General features: G+C 42.1%; 1 long non-coding RNA gene across 1 annotated transcript; it reads left to right on the forward strand.

Annotated features, from left to right (window-relative positions):
- Positions 1-4,001: 4,001 nt before the first annotated feature.
- Positions 4,002-12,432, forward strand: LOC145516316 (uncharacterized). Its single transcript, XR_014061294.1, has 3 exons — positions 4,002-4,302; positions 4,466-4,583; positions 11,914-12,432. It is a non-coding gene; the product is annotated as an uncharacterized LOC145516316 (long non-coding RNA).
- The last annotated feature ends 3,192 nt before the right edge of the window (positions 12,433-15,624 follow it).

Here is a 15,624-nt window from a genome sequence, read left to right on the forward strand (position 1 = left end):
GCACCTGTATCTTCTCAAGCCAGTCATATCCTCCCGGTTGACAGGGGCCAATTAATGCCATTAAAAAAAATATATAGCTTTGGGAGTTCCCTGCTCCTCTAGTGGTTAGGATTTGGTGCTTTCACTGACATCAGTTCAGTTCAGTCGCTCAGTTGTGTCCAACTCTTTGCCACCCCATGGACTGCAGCACGCCCGGCTTCCCTGTCCTTCACCAACTCCCCGAGCTTGCTCAGACTCTTGTCCATCAACTCGGTGATGCCATCCAACCATCTCATCCTCTGTCGTCCCCTTCTCCTCCTGCCTTCAATCTTTCCCAGCATCAGGGTCTCTTCAAATGAGTCAGTTCTTCACATCAGGTGGCCAAAATATTGGAACTTCAGCTTCAGCATCAGTCCTTCCAATGAATATTCAGGACTGATTTCCTTTGGGATGGACTGGTTGGATCTCCTTGCAGCCCAAGGGACTCTCAAGAGTCTTCTCCAACACCACAGTTCTAAAGCATCAATTTTTCGGCGCTCAGCCTTGTTTATTGTCCAACTCTCACATCCATACATGACCACTGGAAGAACCATAGCTTCGACTAGATGGACTTTTGTCAGCAAAGTAATGTCTCTGCCTTTTAATATGCTGTATAGGTTGATCATAACTTTTCTTCCAAGAGCAAGTGTCTTTTAATTTCATAGCTGCAGTCACTATCCGCAGTGATTTTGGAGCCCAATAAAATAAAATATGTCACTGTTCTCACTTTCCCCCCATCTGTTTGCCATGAAATGATGGGACTGGATGCCATGATCTTAGCTTTTTGAATACTGAGTTTTAAGCCAACTTTTTCACTCTCCTCTTTCACTTTCATCAAGAGGCTCTTTAGTTCTTCTTCACTTTCTGCCATAAGGGTGGTGTCATCTTCATATCTAAGGTTATTGATATTTCTCCCAGCAATCTTGATTCCAGCTTGTGCTTCCTCCAGCCCAGCATTTCGCATGATGTACTCTGCATATAAGGTAAATAAGCAGGGTGACAATATACAGCCTTGACGTATGCCTTTCCCGATTTGGAGCCAGTCTATTGTTCCATGTCCAGTTCTAACTGTTGCTTCTTGACCTGCATACAGATTTCTCAGGAGACAGGTCAGGTGGTCTGGTATTCCCATCTCTTTCAGAATTTTCTACAGTTTGCTGTGATCCACACAGTTAAAGGCTTTGGTATAGTCAATAAAGCAGAAGTAGATGTTTTTCTGGAACTCAGCCACTGCCATGGCTGGGGTTCAATTCCTGCTTGGGGAGCTGAGATCCTGCAAGCTGTGCCATGCAGTCAAAATTAAAAAATAGCTTTAACTGGGCTTCTAATAGTTGAACCAAGTGAGTCGTGATCAGTATAGCACTTTTAGACATCATGTCATTTCATCCTTCAACAATTTTGTGAACTGGATTTTAACCATGTGTTACAGACAAGGAGACTGAAATTTAGAGAGTTTAATGATAATGCTTAATAATCACTTGGGCAGAGAGGTTACCTAACTCTAAACCTGAATTCTTATTCTTGTTATGGTACAGTTCCACTTTTACTGTATTTTAAAATAATTGTTAGAGAAGTCTCTGTTTCTATTGCTTTAATTTATTTGCTGCGGCTTAATTCAGGGTGTTAAGCCGTCTCTAGCGTCATGATACCTCCTTTTTACTTTATTACGGATGCTAGGGTGGATCTCCTGGAGAAGCGAATGGCAACCCACTCCAGTATTCTTGCCTGGAGAAGTTCACGGATAGAGGAGCCTGATGGGTTACAATCCATGGGGTCAGAAAGATTCAGACACAACTGACTGACTGCCACCACGCTAACAGGGTGAGTCCAGACAGGCCTCCTTTCCAGGCAGGAAACAACTGGCCACAGAAGCCAGGGTGGGCCTGGGGGCGCTGCCTTTTGGTGAATGGAGCCTGCCCTGAATATCCTCCACTCTGTCCTCCAGCCCGACCACAGCCCCCACGCACTGACACACACCTGGCCTGTGTCACGGATGATGTTCTCAGGACGAGCTGAGCACGTCAATGATCTATTCTCATCACAGTCAGTGGCTGTGACCGCCGTGGTATGGAGAGGGTGAGAATGAGCCTTTCCTGGATTGGGTGACTGGCATATGTACCTTGAAGGAACTTCAAGTATGACCCAGAAACACACATTCTACTCTCCCCCAATCCTGAGAACCTACCTCTCCTCCTAGAATTCCCGGACATCACTCACTTCATAGTTTCCTCCTCTCAGAATGTTACAGCACAGAGGTGGTGTGAGTTTCCTAGGGCGCTCTAACAAAGTGCCACTGACTGAGGGGCTTCAAATAAGAGCAATTCCTTCTCTCACATTTCTGGAGGCTACATGTCTGAAATCAAGGTGACCTCGGGGTCTAGAAAAGAACCCTTCCTTGTTTTTTCCCGTTTCGTGGGCCCACCACTTGTGTTCCTTGGCTTGTGTTAACATAACTGTCATTTTTGCCGCCATTTTCACATGGCCTTCTTCCCCTAAGTCTCTATCACAATCCCACTGTTACTATTAAGATATTCAGAAACTTTTCTGGTTGTCCAGTGGTTAAGAATCCATCTTATGCTTATGATTGCCAGAGGGAAGAATGAGCGGAAGGGATAGGTAGGGGCTTTGAGATGCTGTATTTAAAATGAATAACCAACAAGGACCTATAGCACAGGGAACTCTGTTCAATGTTATGTGGCGGCCTGGATGGGAGGGGAGTTTGGTGGAGAATGGATACATGTCTACGTATGGCTGAGTTCCTTCACTGCTCACCTGAAACTATCACAACATTATTAATTGGCTACACCCCAATGCAAAATAAAAAGTTCAAAAAACAGAAAAAGAATCTGTCTTGCAATGTAGGGGATGGGGGTTGATCCCTGGTTGGGGAACTAAGATCCCACATGCCGCAGGGCAAGTAAGCCCGCGTGTTACAACTACTGGGCCTTCAATGGAATGAAAGATCTTGCATGAGGCAACTAAGACGCCAAATAAAATAATATTAGTAAAAAAAAGATATCTACTTTTTCCCTCTGTATGAGGGCTGGTTTAAGTGTAGGAACTATTGGATAGGAAAAAAAACTTCTCTACCCTCTTAGGCCCAGTACTTGGAGCCTGCAAATTAAACTGACAAACGACAGATTAATAGAAGAAAAAACACACTGTTCATGCATGCAACATGAATTCATGGGGGAATACTCAGTGATGAGTGCCTCAAGGGGTAATTAAAATATGGGGTTTATATACCCTCTTAACAAAGGGTGATAAATCTATGGAGAAGTAAGACAAAGGAAAAAGGTTTGGGATCCTGTTGTTGTTCAGTCGCTCAGTCATGTCCGACTTTTTGTGACCCCATGGACTGCAGCACACCAGGCTTCCCTGTCCATCACCAACTCCCGGAGCTTGCTCAAACTCACGTCCATCGAGTCAGGATGCCATCTAACCATCTCATCCTCTGTCGTCCCCTTCTCCTCCTGCCTTCAATCTTTCCCAGCATCAGGGTCTTTTCTAACCAGTCAGTTCTTCTCATCAGGTGGCCAAAGTATTGGAGCTTCAGCTCCAGCATCAGTCCTTCTGATGAGTATTCAGGACTGATTTCCTTTAGGATGGACTGGTTTGATCTCCTTGCAGTCCAAGGGACTCTCAAAGAGTCTTCTCCAACACCACAGTTCTAAAGCATCAATTCTTCAGTGCTCAGCCTTCTTTACGGTCCAGCTCTCCATCCATTCATGACTACTGGAAAAACCAAGGCTTTGACTATAGGGACCCTTGGGCTCCTAGGGCTGGTAAATTGTGGGAAGGTAGATGTGCTGGTCTAGGGTGGAGAACTAATAGAAGATAAGGGTTATTTTAATAAGGTTTGTTAACACAGACCCCATTCAGTGCTGACTTTGCCTTTAGTGATAATGGTTGTTTCCCTCCTCCTACAGGAAAGGGGAGGGGGGACACCCTCACAAAGGGAAATTTATGACCCGCTTTTAGGCAGATGGGGGAGGGCAAAGGGTTCTTTCTGAGCTTGCCACTGCTTAGTCGCTTTCAGCTCAAAACAACCCTTGTGTCAAACCAGCATGTTTGGGGTGGCATATTCTGATCCCTTCAAAATAAATCAATTGATAAGGCACATCAATTATGTTTCTTGTTATAGAATTACAGGCCTCTAAGTATGAGAGGACTTAAAGATTCCTACACAAGTTATTCCTGACGAGGGACACCTGGGCCCCAGGGCATCCAGAAACCTGCTCATTCTTGTCCCTTGCCTCCTGGCTCCTTCTCAGTACATACAGAGTAAGTTCTAAAGATGCGGTGCTGTTTCTTCAGGTTCTCTCCACTTTCCAGACTGACTTCTCACCTACTCGCTTCTCTCTTCTGTTGCTCTTGTAATGGCAAAGTTCTTGTAAATACCTCTGTGAACTCCATGGTTTATGTCTTGGTGGCTTTGCCTATGCAGGTTTCTCCTGACTAACTCTTACTCAGTCATCAGCTCCTCCCAGAAGACTTCTCGAATGTTCACCTGCAGAGAACATTGTGCATCTATCTGCATCGAAACTAATGGAAACTTCCAGACTGTAAGTCCCTTTGGGTCAGGGTCATGCTACATTTATTTTTATCACCCTAGACCTAGCCCAGTGTCTAGTACATGACAGACACTCCACTGATGTTTTTATATTAAGCTGAATTGCTGTTACTCACAGGTTAATGGAATAATCAGGATATTTATTGTGCTTTATTCTGTCATATTAAGTTTTTAAAATGTTTTTCTCTTCCAGTTTTATTGAGGTATAATGACATATAGCACTATATAAGTTTAAGGTGTACAGCATAATAATTAGGTTTACATACATCATGAAGTGATTACCAGAAATTTAGTAAACATCCATCATCTTACAGATACAAAATAAAGGAAAAAGTTTTTTTTTCCTGTGATGAGAACTCTTAGGATTTACTCTCTTAACAATTTTCATATATCCTCCCCCCTAAATCAATTAAGATTGCTAAAATTTGTGGGTGGATATTTTCCTTGTTTTTCATTTACTAAGTTGTCTCTTATTTAAGAAAATGCTATTTCCTTCTTAAGTCTACAGACCACCTCATTAAGTTTCTCTTTCATGCATGTATGTGTCTGTGAAGTTGTCCTCATGTTTCTGGGCATTTCTAATTTATTTACAACACGATTTAGTTCTACATAGCTCACACCCAGATGAGGAACATCAGAAATTAGTAAGAAGGTTCCATCTCTTTTATCATTACTTTGAGGACACTGTTTCTTCTAATATTTCTTGGAAAGTTGCAGTTGAGAGCAAGGAAATCTTGTTACACCCCACCCTTTTGTTCTCTCTACTCTATCAATAACTAACAGAAGCTAAAAAGCACCTAAAATTCCTTCTTCTCTAAACCTCATCTTGCTATCAATTTCTAGAAAATGCTTACCATTTTGAGACTTCAAAAGCTATGGCAGCAAGAACACAAAAGGAGCACACAGTCTGAATGCCAAAAAATTATTAAAATCTTAGTTTAAGTAAATATACTCTTATTCATCTTTTAAGATAACTGATTGCTCTTGAAATGCAATCAGAACTGAAAATAAGGGTAAGGTATTTCTAATTCCACTAAAAACGGAGAAAACACAATAAATTGGAATCTAGACATTACAGTGTTTGCTTTTGCTATATATCTCTGGGATCCAGGGGCCTCCTGCCAACGTGAAACACTCAGAATTTAATTCAAAATGAATGACTTATCATTATCTCATTTTTTATCATCAGTATTAATTCAAATGGGTGAAAAATAGATGTTAAAAATAAATATGAAGTACTATAAAATATGAATGATTGAAAAATAATTTGAGGACAGAGAAAAAGTTTTTCTAAATATGCCACACAATGTTTAAGCAAATTTGGAAAATTTTTGGCAAAATATGTGACAAACATAAGGTTAATATCGATAATATACAATGAGCCCTTTACCCATCAACAAGAAAAAGCAGAAAAGAAAAAATTGGCAAGGGATATAAACAGGCAATTTCACTAAAGAATTAAAACAAAATAACCAATAATCATCACATTTATATAATTATTACTGAGAGAAGTAGCTTTAGTAATCTAAGAATGTAAATGAAATGTCGTATTTCTATCATATTGTCAGAGATGAAAAATTGATGACAGACTGAGAAATGAATATTATCATGGATTTATTGATTGGAGCTGAAGTTTATCTAACCCTTCTGGTTCCTGGCTGTATGTGCGTGCTCAGTTGCTCAGTCCTGTCCAACTCTTTGGGACCCCATGGACTGCAGCCCGCCAGGCTCCTCTGTCTAGGCAAGAATTCTCCAGGCAAGAATACTGGAGTGGGTTGCCATTTCCCTCTCCACCTGGTTGTATAATATGCACCAAAATTTAAAATACACATTTTCATTGACCTCCAAATCTCAGTTTTTATAAACTATTTTATCATAAGTAAAAAGACATGCACATGAATGTGTACTGTTATTTTAATTTTTCTTCAGTTTTTATTTTGATTAAAATTATCCATGCACACAGTTTTAAGAATGAAATAATTCTACAAGGTTTGTTACTAAAACCAACTCTACCTATACAAAGTTTGTTACTAAAAACAACTCTACCAATTTCCCACTCCTCAGATACTTCTCTGGTAGCTCAGACGGTAAAGAATCGGCCTGCAATGCAGGAGACCCGGGTTCGATCCCTGGGTTGGGAAGATCTCCTGGAGAAGGAAATGGCAACCCACTCCAACATTCTTGCCTGGTGAAATCCATGGACAGAGGAGCCTGGCGGGCTACAGTCAATGGGGTCACAAAAAGTTGGACATGACTGGGTGACTAACAGATACTTCCAACAATTGTAGTTGATTATTTCGACATTCATCTTCATCACTTTTAAATAAGTTTTTCCATATGTTTGCCTCTTGAGTTTTCAGTTTCAGGAATTATCAGTTGACTTACCAATAGGGGAGTGAGGTCATAGGCCTCTCCCTCAGCCCAGTGGAGGATATGCACACTTTCTCCAAATATGGTTTTTAACTGTCATTTAGTTTGGATCAATAGTAAGTATGTACAGTATTATTACTATGTAAATGTTAATCATAACTCAGCCATATGGTATAATGTGATAGGTTTTCATTCCCTGTACAAAGTTTGCTTTTTTCTGTGAATAATTGTCCCTGTTCCTCTTCATTTTCTGTGCACTTACACTGCTTCATATCAAACCTGCTTTCAGCTGTATATTTCAGCAGCTCGAGGGAAACCCATCACATGAAGACTTTAGGGGAAATATTGGGGTGTCCTAAATATTCTGAGCTTCCCTGGTTGTTCAGTCGGTAAAGAATCCACTTGTGACGCAGGAGACCCGGGTTCGATCCCTCGGTTGGGAAGATCCCCTGGAGAAGGAAGTGGCAACCCACTCCAGTGTTATTGCCTGGGAAATCCCATGGACAGAGGAGCCTGGCGGGCTAAGTCCACGGGGTTGCAAGAGTTGGACACGACTGAGCGACTAAATCACCACCACCACCACCTAAACATTCTGCTACAGATCTCAATCACACTGCAAGTTCTCTTAGAGGAGAGAGCAGTTGTCCAGCTTAGGGGCTTTAGTCCCACTTCTTTCAATTTCCATCTGGTAAATTATTTCACCTCTGTGAGGCCCAGTGTCTTCGTCTCAAAGGTGGTGATAACACCAGTACTTACGTTGTAGTTTTATTCTAAAGAATAATGATTAAATGAGTGGCAGTGTTCAGCACCAAGTAAATACTTATTAATAGCTGTTTTTAAATTACTCTATGAGAGTAAAAGCAGTAGGAATTTAGAAGGCTAATTTCCATCCAGAAATTATTACTAAATTTTCCTTAATTTTTTCCTGAATAAGCAATACATATTCATCAATAGAAAATCTGATACTAAAGTGTGGAGAAGCACAAAAGAAAACCTCTCATAATCCCACTATAGAGGCAATTGTGGTTAACCTTTTGGCATATTTTGTACCAGGTTTTTTTTTTGGTAATTTACATGCTTATGATTTTACTGCTGCATAGCAGTGTGAATTCTGCTTTTCTTCGTGGCTTGACATTAAAAATATTTCTGATTTCATTTAAAGTCCTTATTAGCATTTTTAAAAATGAAAATTGCATAGTATTTTATTATATTGCCATAAGGTGACCAACCACCTTCATTTGCCTTGGTCTGGAGAGGGTTCTCAGGACACAGAACTTTAATTAGAGAGTCCAGGGCAAATCAGGATTGAGTTGGCCATCCTACTTTTATATACCCTTTTAATTGGCTAATTAGTCTTTTTGCATTCTTTAACTTTGTAAACAGCACTGATGTAAACTTTTGTTTTTGCTTTTTTTAGCATTCAGTGGTCTTTCAAGTTGTTTTTATAATAAGTGCTCTTTTCCAAATCCTTGTGAGGAAAAAAAATCTTTTGGCCTAGGTTTTTCTTTTTAACTAAGTTATGTAGATGCTAAATAAATATGCTGGGGGTGGCGGTGGGGAGACCTGTTGAAGTCCTAACCCCATGGTGCCTGTGAATAGGGAATTAGGATCTCTGCAGATGTAATTAAGATGTAAGTTAAGCTCTTGATCACACTGCAAGTTCTGTTAGAGAAGAGAGCAGTTGTCCCGAGTAGATTAGGTTAGTTGCTTAATCACGTCTGACTCTTCGCGACCCCAGCGACTGTAGTCCTCCAGGCTCCTCTGTCCATAGAATTCTCCAGGCAAGAATACTGGAGTGGGTAGCCATTCCCTTCTCCAGAGGCTCTTCCTGACCTGAGGATCAAACCCGGGTCTCCCGCATTGCAGGCAGATTCTTTACCATCTGAGCCATCAGGGAAGCACCTAGAGTGGATTAAGGTGAGTCCTAATTCCAATATGTCTCGTGTCTATATTGGAAGAGGGAAGACACAGAGACAGACAACACAGAGGCGAACACTATGTGAAGAAGCACAAAAGAAACCTCTCATAATCCCCCTATACAGAGGCAATTGTGGCCAACTTTTGGCATATTTTGTACCTTCTGTGTGTACAGAAGGAAGATGGTCACGTGACTGGAGGCAGAGTTTGGGCGATGCAGCTGCAAACCTGGCGGCTTAGTTGACTTGGGCTGCTATCGCAAAACACCATAGACTGGGTTACTGTAGACAACAGAAATTTCTCACGTTTCTGGAGGCCGGTCGGTTGTAGACTTTCCTCTGGCTCTCAGACTCTCAGGGGTAGGGATCTCTCTGGGGTCTCTTCTGGAATGACAGTTCCACACTCAGGATGGAGGCACCTCCCAAGGGCCCCACCTTCAATATCATTGTCTTTGGGGGTTAGGGTTTCCGTATATATGGTTTTTGAGGGGGACACAAAGATTCAGACCACAGCATCAAGGAGCACCAGGGATTGCTGGCAGTTCCCAGAAGTAAGGCGAGTGAGCACAGTCCTTCTGACGACGTGGTCTCAAACTTCTAGGCTGCAGAGCTCTGGGAGAATACTTTTCTGTGGTTTTAAGCCACCCAGTTTGTGGCAGTTTGTTATGGCAGCCTTAGGAAACTAACGCGGGTGGCTTGGGTGAAAATGGAGGAGGGTAATGTCAGCAAGCAGCCCAGCCGTATGCAGGTGACTGAGTGTAAGGAGAATGCTTCCAAATTAGTTGGTATTTTAGCCCGTTTGAGAACCTATAAGACAATAGCATAGGCTGGGTGGCTTATAAACAGTAGAAACTTATTTCACACAGTTCTAGGGGTTGAGAAATCTAAGATCAATGCACCAGCAGATTTGATGTCTGGTGAGGACCTGTTTCCTGATTCAGAGATGGACAGTCATCTTGCAGCTACATCCTAACATGGCAGAAGGGAAGGGCAACTTTAAAAAAAAAAAAACTTTTTATTTTGTACTTGAGTACAGCTGATTAACAATGTTGTGACCGTTTCAAGTGGACAGCAAAGGAACTCAGCTATACATACACATGTGTCCATTCTCCCCCAAAGTCCCCTCTCATCCAGGCTGCCACATAACATCAAGCAGAGTTCCCTGTGCTATACAGTAGGCTCTTGTTGGTTATCCATTTCAAATATAAGTCTGTGCATGTCCATCTCAAACTCCCTGACTATCCCTTCTCTCCATCAGAAGGGAAGCTTTTAGAGGTCTCAACCTGATAACCTTCCAAGGCCGCACCTCCTAGTAATATCTCACTGGGGGAAATAGGTTTCGACGTCTGCATTCGAGGAGGGACAGACAATCCATAGCAGCCGATAGTTTCCATTCCTTCCTTTGCTCCTAGCTGTTGCTGCAAACGGAGAAGGCAATGGCACCCCACTCCAGTACTCGTGCCTGGAAAATCCCATGGACGGAGGAGCCTGGTGGGCTGCAGGCCATGGGGTCACACAGAGTTGGACACGACTGAAGCGACTTAGCTGTTGCTGCAAAACGTGCTTCGTGTCTGCCCTCATTCATGGTGTGGCTCTCCCTGACATGAGGACAAAAACTAATTGACTTCCCATATTGGACTTTTTAATATTCTAAAATGACTTATGGCTTTTTCCTCTGAATATTCCCTGATATTAATTATGTTAGACTCCCTAAATATTGCTAATCTTAAGGTTTTATGCTTCATGAGTGGCCATAAATCGATGGGTCCAGTGGGTATTGGTCATATTCTGGAAGCTTTTCTCAAGCAGCAGTGGATATTTCCATTCAGATAAATTCTACCAGCATCCTCTCACTTTCTCTGGGAACATTTGAAGTTCCTCATGCCCACATCTTGATTAAGGAGCTTTATTAAATAAAAGGTAATATGGTGGGCCCATCTTGAAGACATTGATGAAAACACCTTAGGTAAGTAGACAGTAGGGGCTACTTTGCTTCATGCTTATTCCCTGATTAATCAACAGTAAACGTCCTGCCCTTTCCCCACTTCACTTTCATGGTTGGAGACGACCTAGGGTCACCCACTTTGATATTTGAATCTGGCTCCTTCTGATTGTTATATATACAGAAATGCCACGAACACAATTTGACCTCACTTTTGCGGTCTGCTTTAATTTTTTAACAGAATATTAATACTAGAAGGTATTTCAAGAAGTGTGGTCAAGACCTTTGCCCCAGAACATCTGAAACATAAGTCTTTCAAGGCGTGTGGTGGTCCAGTCTATTTCAGTGCTCTCTAGGGGTGGAGATTACAGACCTTCCCTTAGTTGCCTATACTAGTGTTAAACATTAGCATTAGCAGGTCTTCTTTGAGTCTTCTTACCATCTTTGTAGAACCTAACAGCTTTTTTTTTTCCCTTTAATAATGCTTTATTTTAAAAATTATAGTTTTATAACTTTGGAATAACAGATTTGGTGATTGAAGTTTGAGGAGAAGGCAGGAAAAACAAAAACACATGGGCGGCATATTAGTTACTTTGGGCTTCCCTGGTGGCTCAGTGGTAAAGAAGCTGCCTGTCAATGCAGGAGATGTGAGTTCAATCCCTGGGTCGGGAAGATCCCCTGGAGGAGGAAATGGCAACCCACTCCAGTATTCTTGCCTGGAGAATTCCATGGACAGAGGAGCCTGGCGGGCTACAGTCCATGGGGTCGCAAAAGAGTCGGACACAACTTAGTGACTCAACAGCAACAACGACAAATTCTTAGTTTAGAATATTATGATTTGAATTTCTGTTTCTAGAGAACAATCATAGATGAGAGCTTCGGTTGTTTAGGAGTTCCTGCTATTCTTTAACACAGCATGTGTTAACCATAAATGATTCTCAGAGACAACAGAAGCAGTATAACTCTTGCATGCCAAGAGTACATGGCCTTCTTTGGTGAGGTCCCTTATGTTTTAAAAGCAACAGAATATTTTGTAACATATGTTTTTTTTTTTTTAATTAATTTCTTTTTTTTTTGGCTCTGCTGGGTCTCAGTTGCTGCAGTGTGAGGAGACAAGTGAAAGACCCAAAAAGAAGAAAAAGCAAAAACCCCAGGAGGCTCTTCAGGAGAATGGAATGGAAGACCCATCTGTCTCTTTTTCCAAACCCAAGAAAAAGAAATCTTTTTCCAAGGAAGAGCTAGTTAGTAGTGATCTTGAAGAGACAGCTGGTACTGGAAGTCTTCCCAAGAGGAAGAAATCTTTTCCCAAAGAAGAACCAGTTACTGACCCTGATGAGTCAGAAAACAAGAGGGTCCCCAAGAAAAAGCGGAAATTGTCTTCCAAGGAGGAGCCACTCAGCAGTGGACCTGAAGAGGCTGCTGCCAGCAAGAGCAGCGGCTCCAAGAAAAAGAAAAAGCTCCGAAAGCTATCCCAGGAAAGTTAGAATGGACATCTTCCTAGTGGGGCATAACTTACAGAGGTATTCCCCATCCCATCCCCTAGACCCAGTAAAATAAAAACAAATTCACAAGAGTCAAAAAAATAAATAAATAAATAAATAAAAGCAACAGAATATTTTGTAACATATGTTTGTTTTTTTTTAATTAATTTCTTTTTTTTTTGGCTCTGCTGGGTCTCAGTTGCTGCACCTGGGCTTTCTCTAGTTGTGGAGAGCAGGGGCTAATCTCTAGTTGTATGAGGGAGGGCTTCTCATTGCAGTGACCTCTCTTGTCATGGAGCACAGGCTCCACAATGCCCGGATGCCCCGGCTCCAATAGTTGCAGCACGTGGGCTCAGTAGTTGTGACTTGCAGGCTCCAGAGCACAGGCTCAATGACTGTGGTGCACGGGCCCAGTCGCTCCACAGCATGTGGGATCTTCCCGGCTTAGGGATCAAACCTGTGTCTTCTACATCAGCAGGCAGATTTTTTACTACTGAGCCACCGAGGAAACCCTGTAATGTATATTCTTGTAATGTGCTCCCTGACAGAGCCAACCCAGGATGTGTAAAAAGAATTTTTAAAAAGCAGTTGTATTATCATTTGTCACTAAGTAGAGTTGGTGACGTCTTTTATCCTAATAAAAGGGGAAAAACGCCTTAGTGGGGAAGAATGCCTTAGTCTCTGCTGATCAAAATAATAACTTATGATCAATCAATAATAACTTATGTAATGGTCAAGATGCCCATTCTTTCCCAGGAGGAGTAGATAACCGCCTCCCCGACACTGTGTTCCAGGCTGAACTCAGAGGTAGGATCGTCCCTTATGATGTAGACATCAGAACACTTCTTGCTCAATCCCATGCCATACTGTAATCTGCATCTTCTAAGAAAAGAGATATTTTTCTACTCAACCACATCCAAGTACACTAACATGTGTTTAACACTTGTCATCTAGTATATAATCTATATTTACATTTCTCCAATTGTTCCCCAAACACCTTTTATAGGCTTTATTCCCACTCCCTTCACCATCTAGAATCGCATCAAGGTTCACATGTTACACACGATTATTCTGACTTACTTTTAAATTCAAATGAGTTTAGGCAAATTGTTTATGCCCATGATGGAGAATCTATCTGTGAATACCCTGAGTCTTTCTGAGATAGGAGCTCCATGGGTTTGGAAATAAAAGCATTATTATATTTTGGTAGAAAGAGAAATGGGCTAGCCTTAAGCATCCTAGATTCCAGGCCCTGTCCTGCCACTAACTATCCGTACAAGTTCAAGTAAGTGACCTTGTCCTTCCGGTCCTCATTTTGTTACCTGGAAAAGCTGTGTGGCATGATAAGAACAAACGAGTTTAAAGACCTAATTTCATTCTTGGTTCTGCACTAATTGTGTGACCTTGAGCACAACCCCTTGCCTTCCCATTTATTTATGAACTGATTTGAGAAAATTCGCTTTGAGTGCTTACCAAGGGTCCATGTGACCACGACAGATTCAGTCCTTGTCCTTATAGAGCTCAGAGAACCATTCTGGAGGCAGACATGATACAGTCACATCGGTGAGTCATTAATTTCAACTCTGGTAAGTTGAAACACTCGGAGAGGAGTGCTGTTGACAGAGTTTAACAGGGACACCTCCTTTATGGGGGCCACCAGGGGTGAAGGAAAGGAAGGGGAAAACCCCAGGCAGGCTTCTCGGAGGAAGTGACTTTTAAGTTGACACAAGAGGAATGAGTGGGTGTTGGCCAGGTAAGTTTAGGGGAGTTTTCCCTCTTTGTGAATCAGTTTTCCATTTTCAAATTAGAAAAAAGAAAACAGATGTGACAGAGATTGCTGGGGGTCCCCTTACAGATGTTCCACCCTTCTTTCTTGTCGTGGAACCCCAGCGTTACTCATGGTGATGACAGTGTCTGAAACCTCTGCACCTTCTAGTGGCCTTGTGATGAATTCTGGCCATTCCTGGGTTGCATTCTTAAAGGGAGGTGATACACCCCTTCATCCCACCTTCCTTTGCCCTGTGGCTTATAACAAGGACTTGGTAGTGAGCCCTCTTTGGCCATGTGGGCAGGACAACATCTAGGGATAGTGGAGTGGTGGTGAGCCATCTACTATTCCTAACTGCCTGTAGTCGTGTTTATATCTAAGGGAGATTTTTTTTTTGGCCTTGCCACAGGGCTTGTAAGATCTCAGTTCCCCGACCCAGGATTGAACCAGGGCTCTTGGCAGTGAAAAGCTCACAGTCCTAACCACTGGACTACCAGGGAATTCCCAAAGGGAGAAATTAACTACCGTCTTGGTTAAGCCATTTTGGACTAGTTGAGATGAAGCTCTGTTGTATGAAGTTGAACTTAAATCCTAAGTGATAGAGTGTGTCTATCAGAACACCCACATTGAATAAAAGAATATAATGAAAAGTAATGCTTATTGCCTACATGCCTCACAGTTTTTGGTCTTTTTCTAAATATATTATTGAATTTTTTTATTTAAAATTTTTTTCTTATTTGGTTGCGCTGGGTCTTAGTTGCCGCATACTGGATCTTAGTTGTGGCATGTGAGATCTGGTTGCTTGACCAGGGATTGAACCTAGGCCCCCTGCATTGGGAATGTGGAGTCTTAATCACTGGACCACCAGGGAAGTCCCCAGAGTTGCTTTTAAGCAACATGATGAGCACCAGAGCTGAACACCAGACTTCATGCGAATTGACCAGTTCTAAAAAATTAGAATTAGACTCTCCTTTGCTACGATTGCACTTTCGTCAGTGTATTGGGGGCATCCCTCACTGGTGAAAGGCTGTATTTCTCTATATACTTAAGGGCACTGAGAAACCCATCTCCTTCTTCTGAGCCATGTTGCAGGATTTCTGGTCCAGAGCTCTGGTTCTATAGCACTGTGGGGTCTGTGAGCCATCTTAGAGTGTGACAAATGAAGTGACCTCAGCTGTATACCTCCCCCTTGCTGGACATCCCCCTGCTCCCTCATCACACACATAGACCAAACCTTCACTGGAGGAATGGCTTTTATTGAGAAATCATTCTAGTGATTCTTGATTTTTACTATATCTCACATTATAAACCAAAGCATAAATATGAATACCAGAAAAGTTAAACATGCTAAAGAAAACACGGGCACAATTCATGGGTCCTCTTGGGAGAAGAGCTTATTCACTAATGGTGTTAGTGCTTATGAGTATTGTGAGAAACACACAAATGCCACCCAAGTGTTAAACACACACACACACACACACACACACACACACACACACACACCATGCCATCTATTTCTCTAGAGTGTAATTGAGTTCACAGGGGATTGTGTGTGT

This window comes from Giraffa tippelskirchi, chromosome 8 (genome assembly GCF_054371585.1).
Source record: "Giraffa tippelskirchi isolate mGirTip1 chromosome 8, T2T-mGirTip1v1.2.pri, whole genome shotgun sequence".
Classification (NCBI taxonomy): domain Eukaryota; kingdom Metazoa; phylum Chordata; class Mammalia; order Artiodactyla; family Giraffidae; genus Giraffa; species Giraffa tippelskirchi.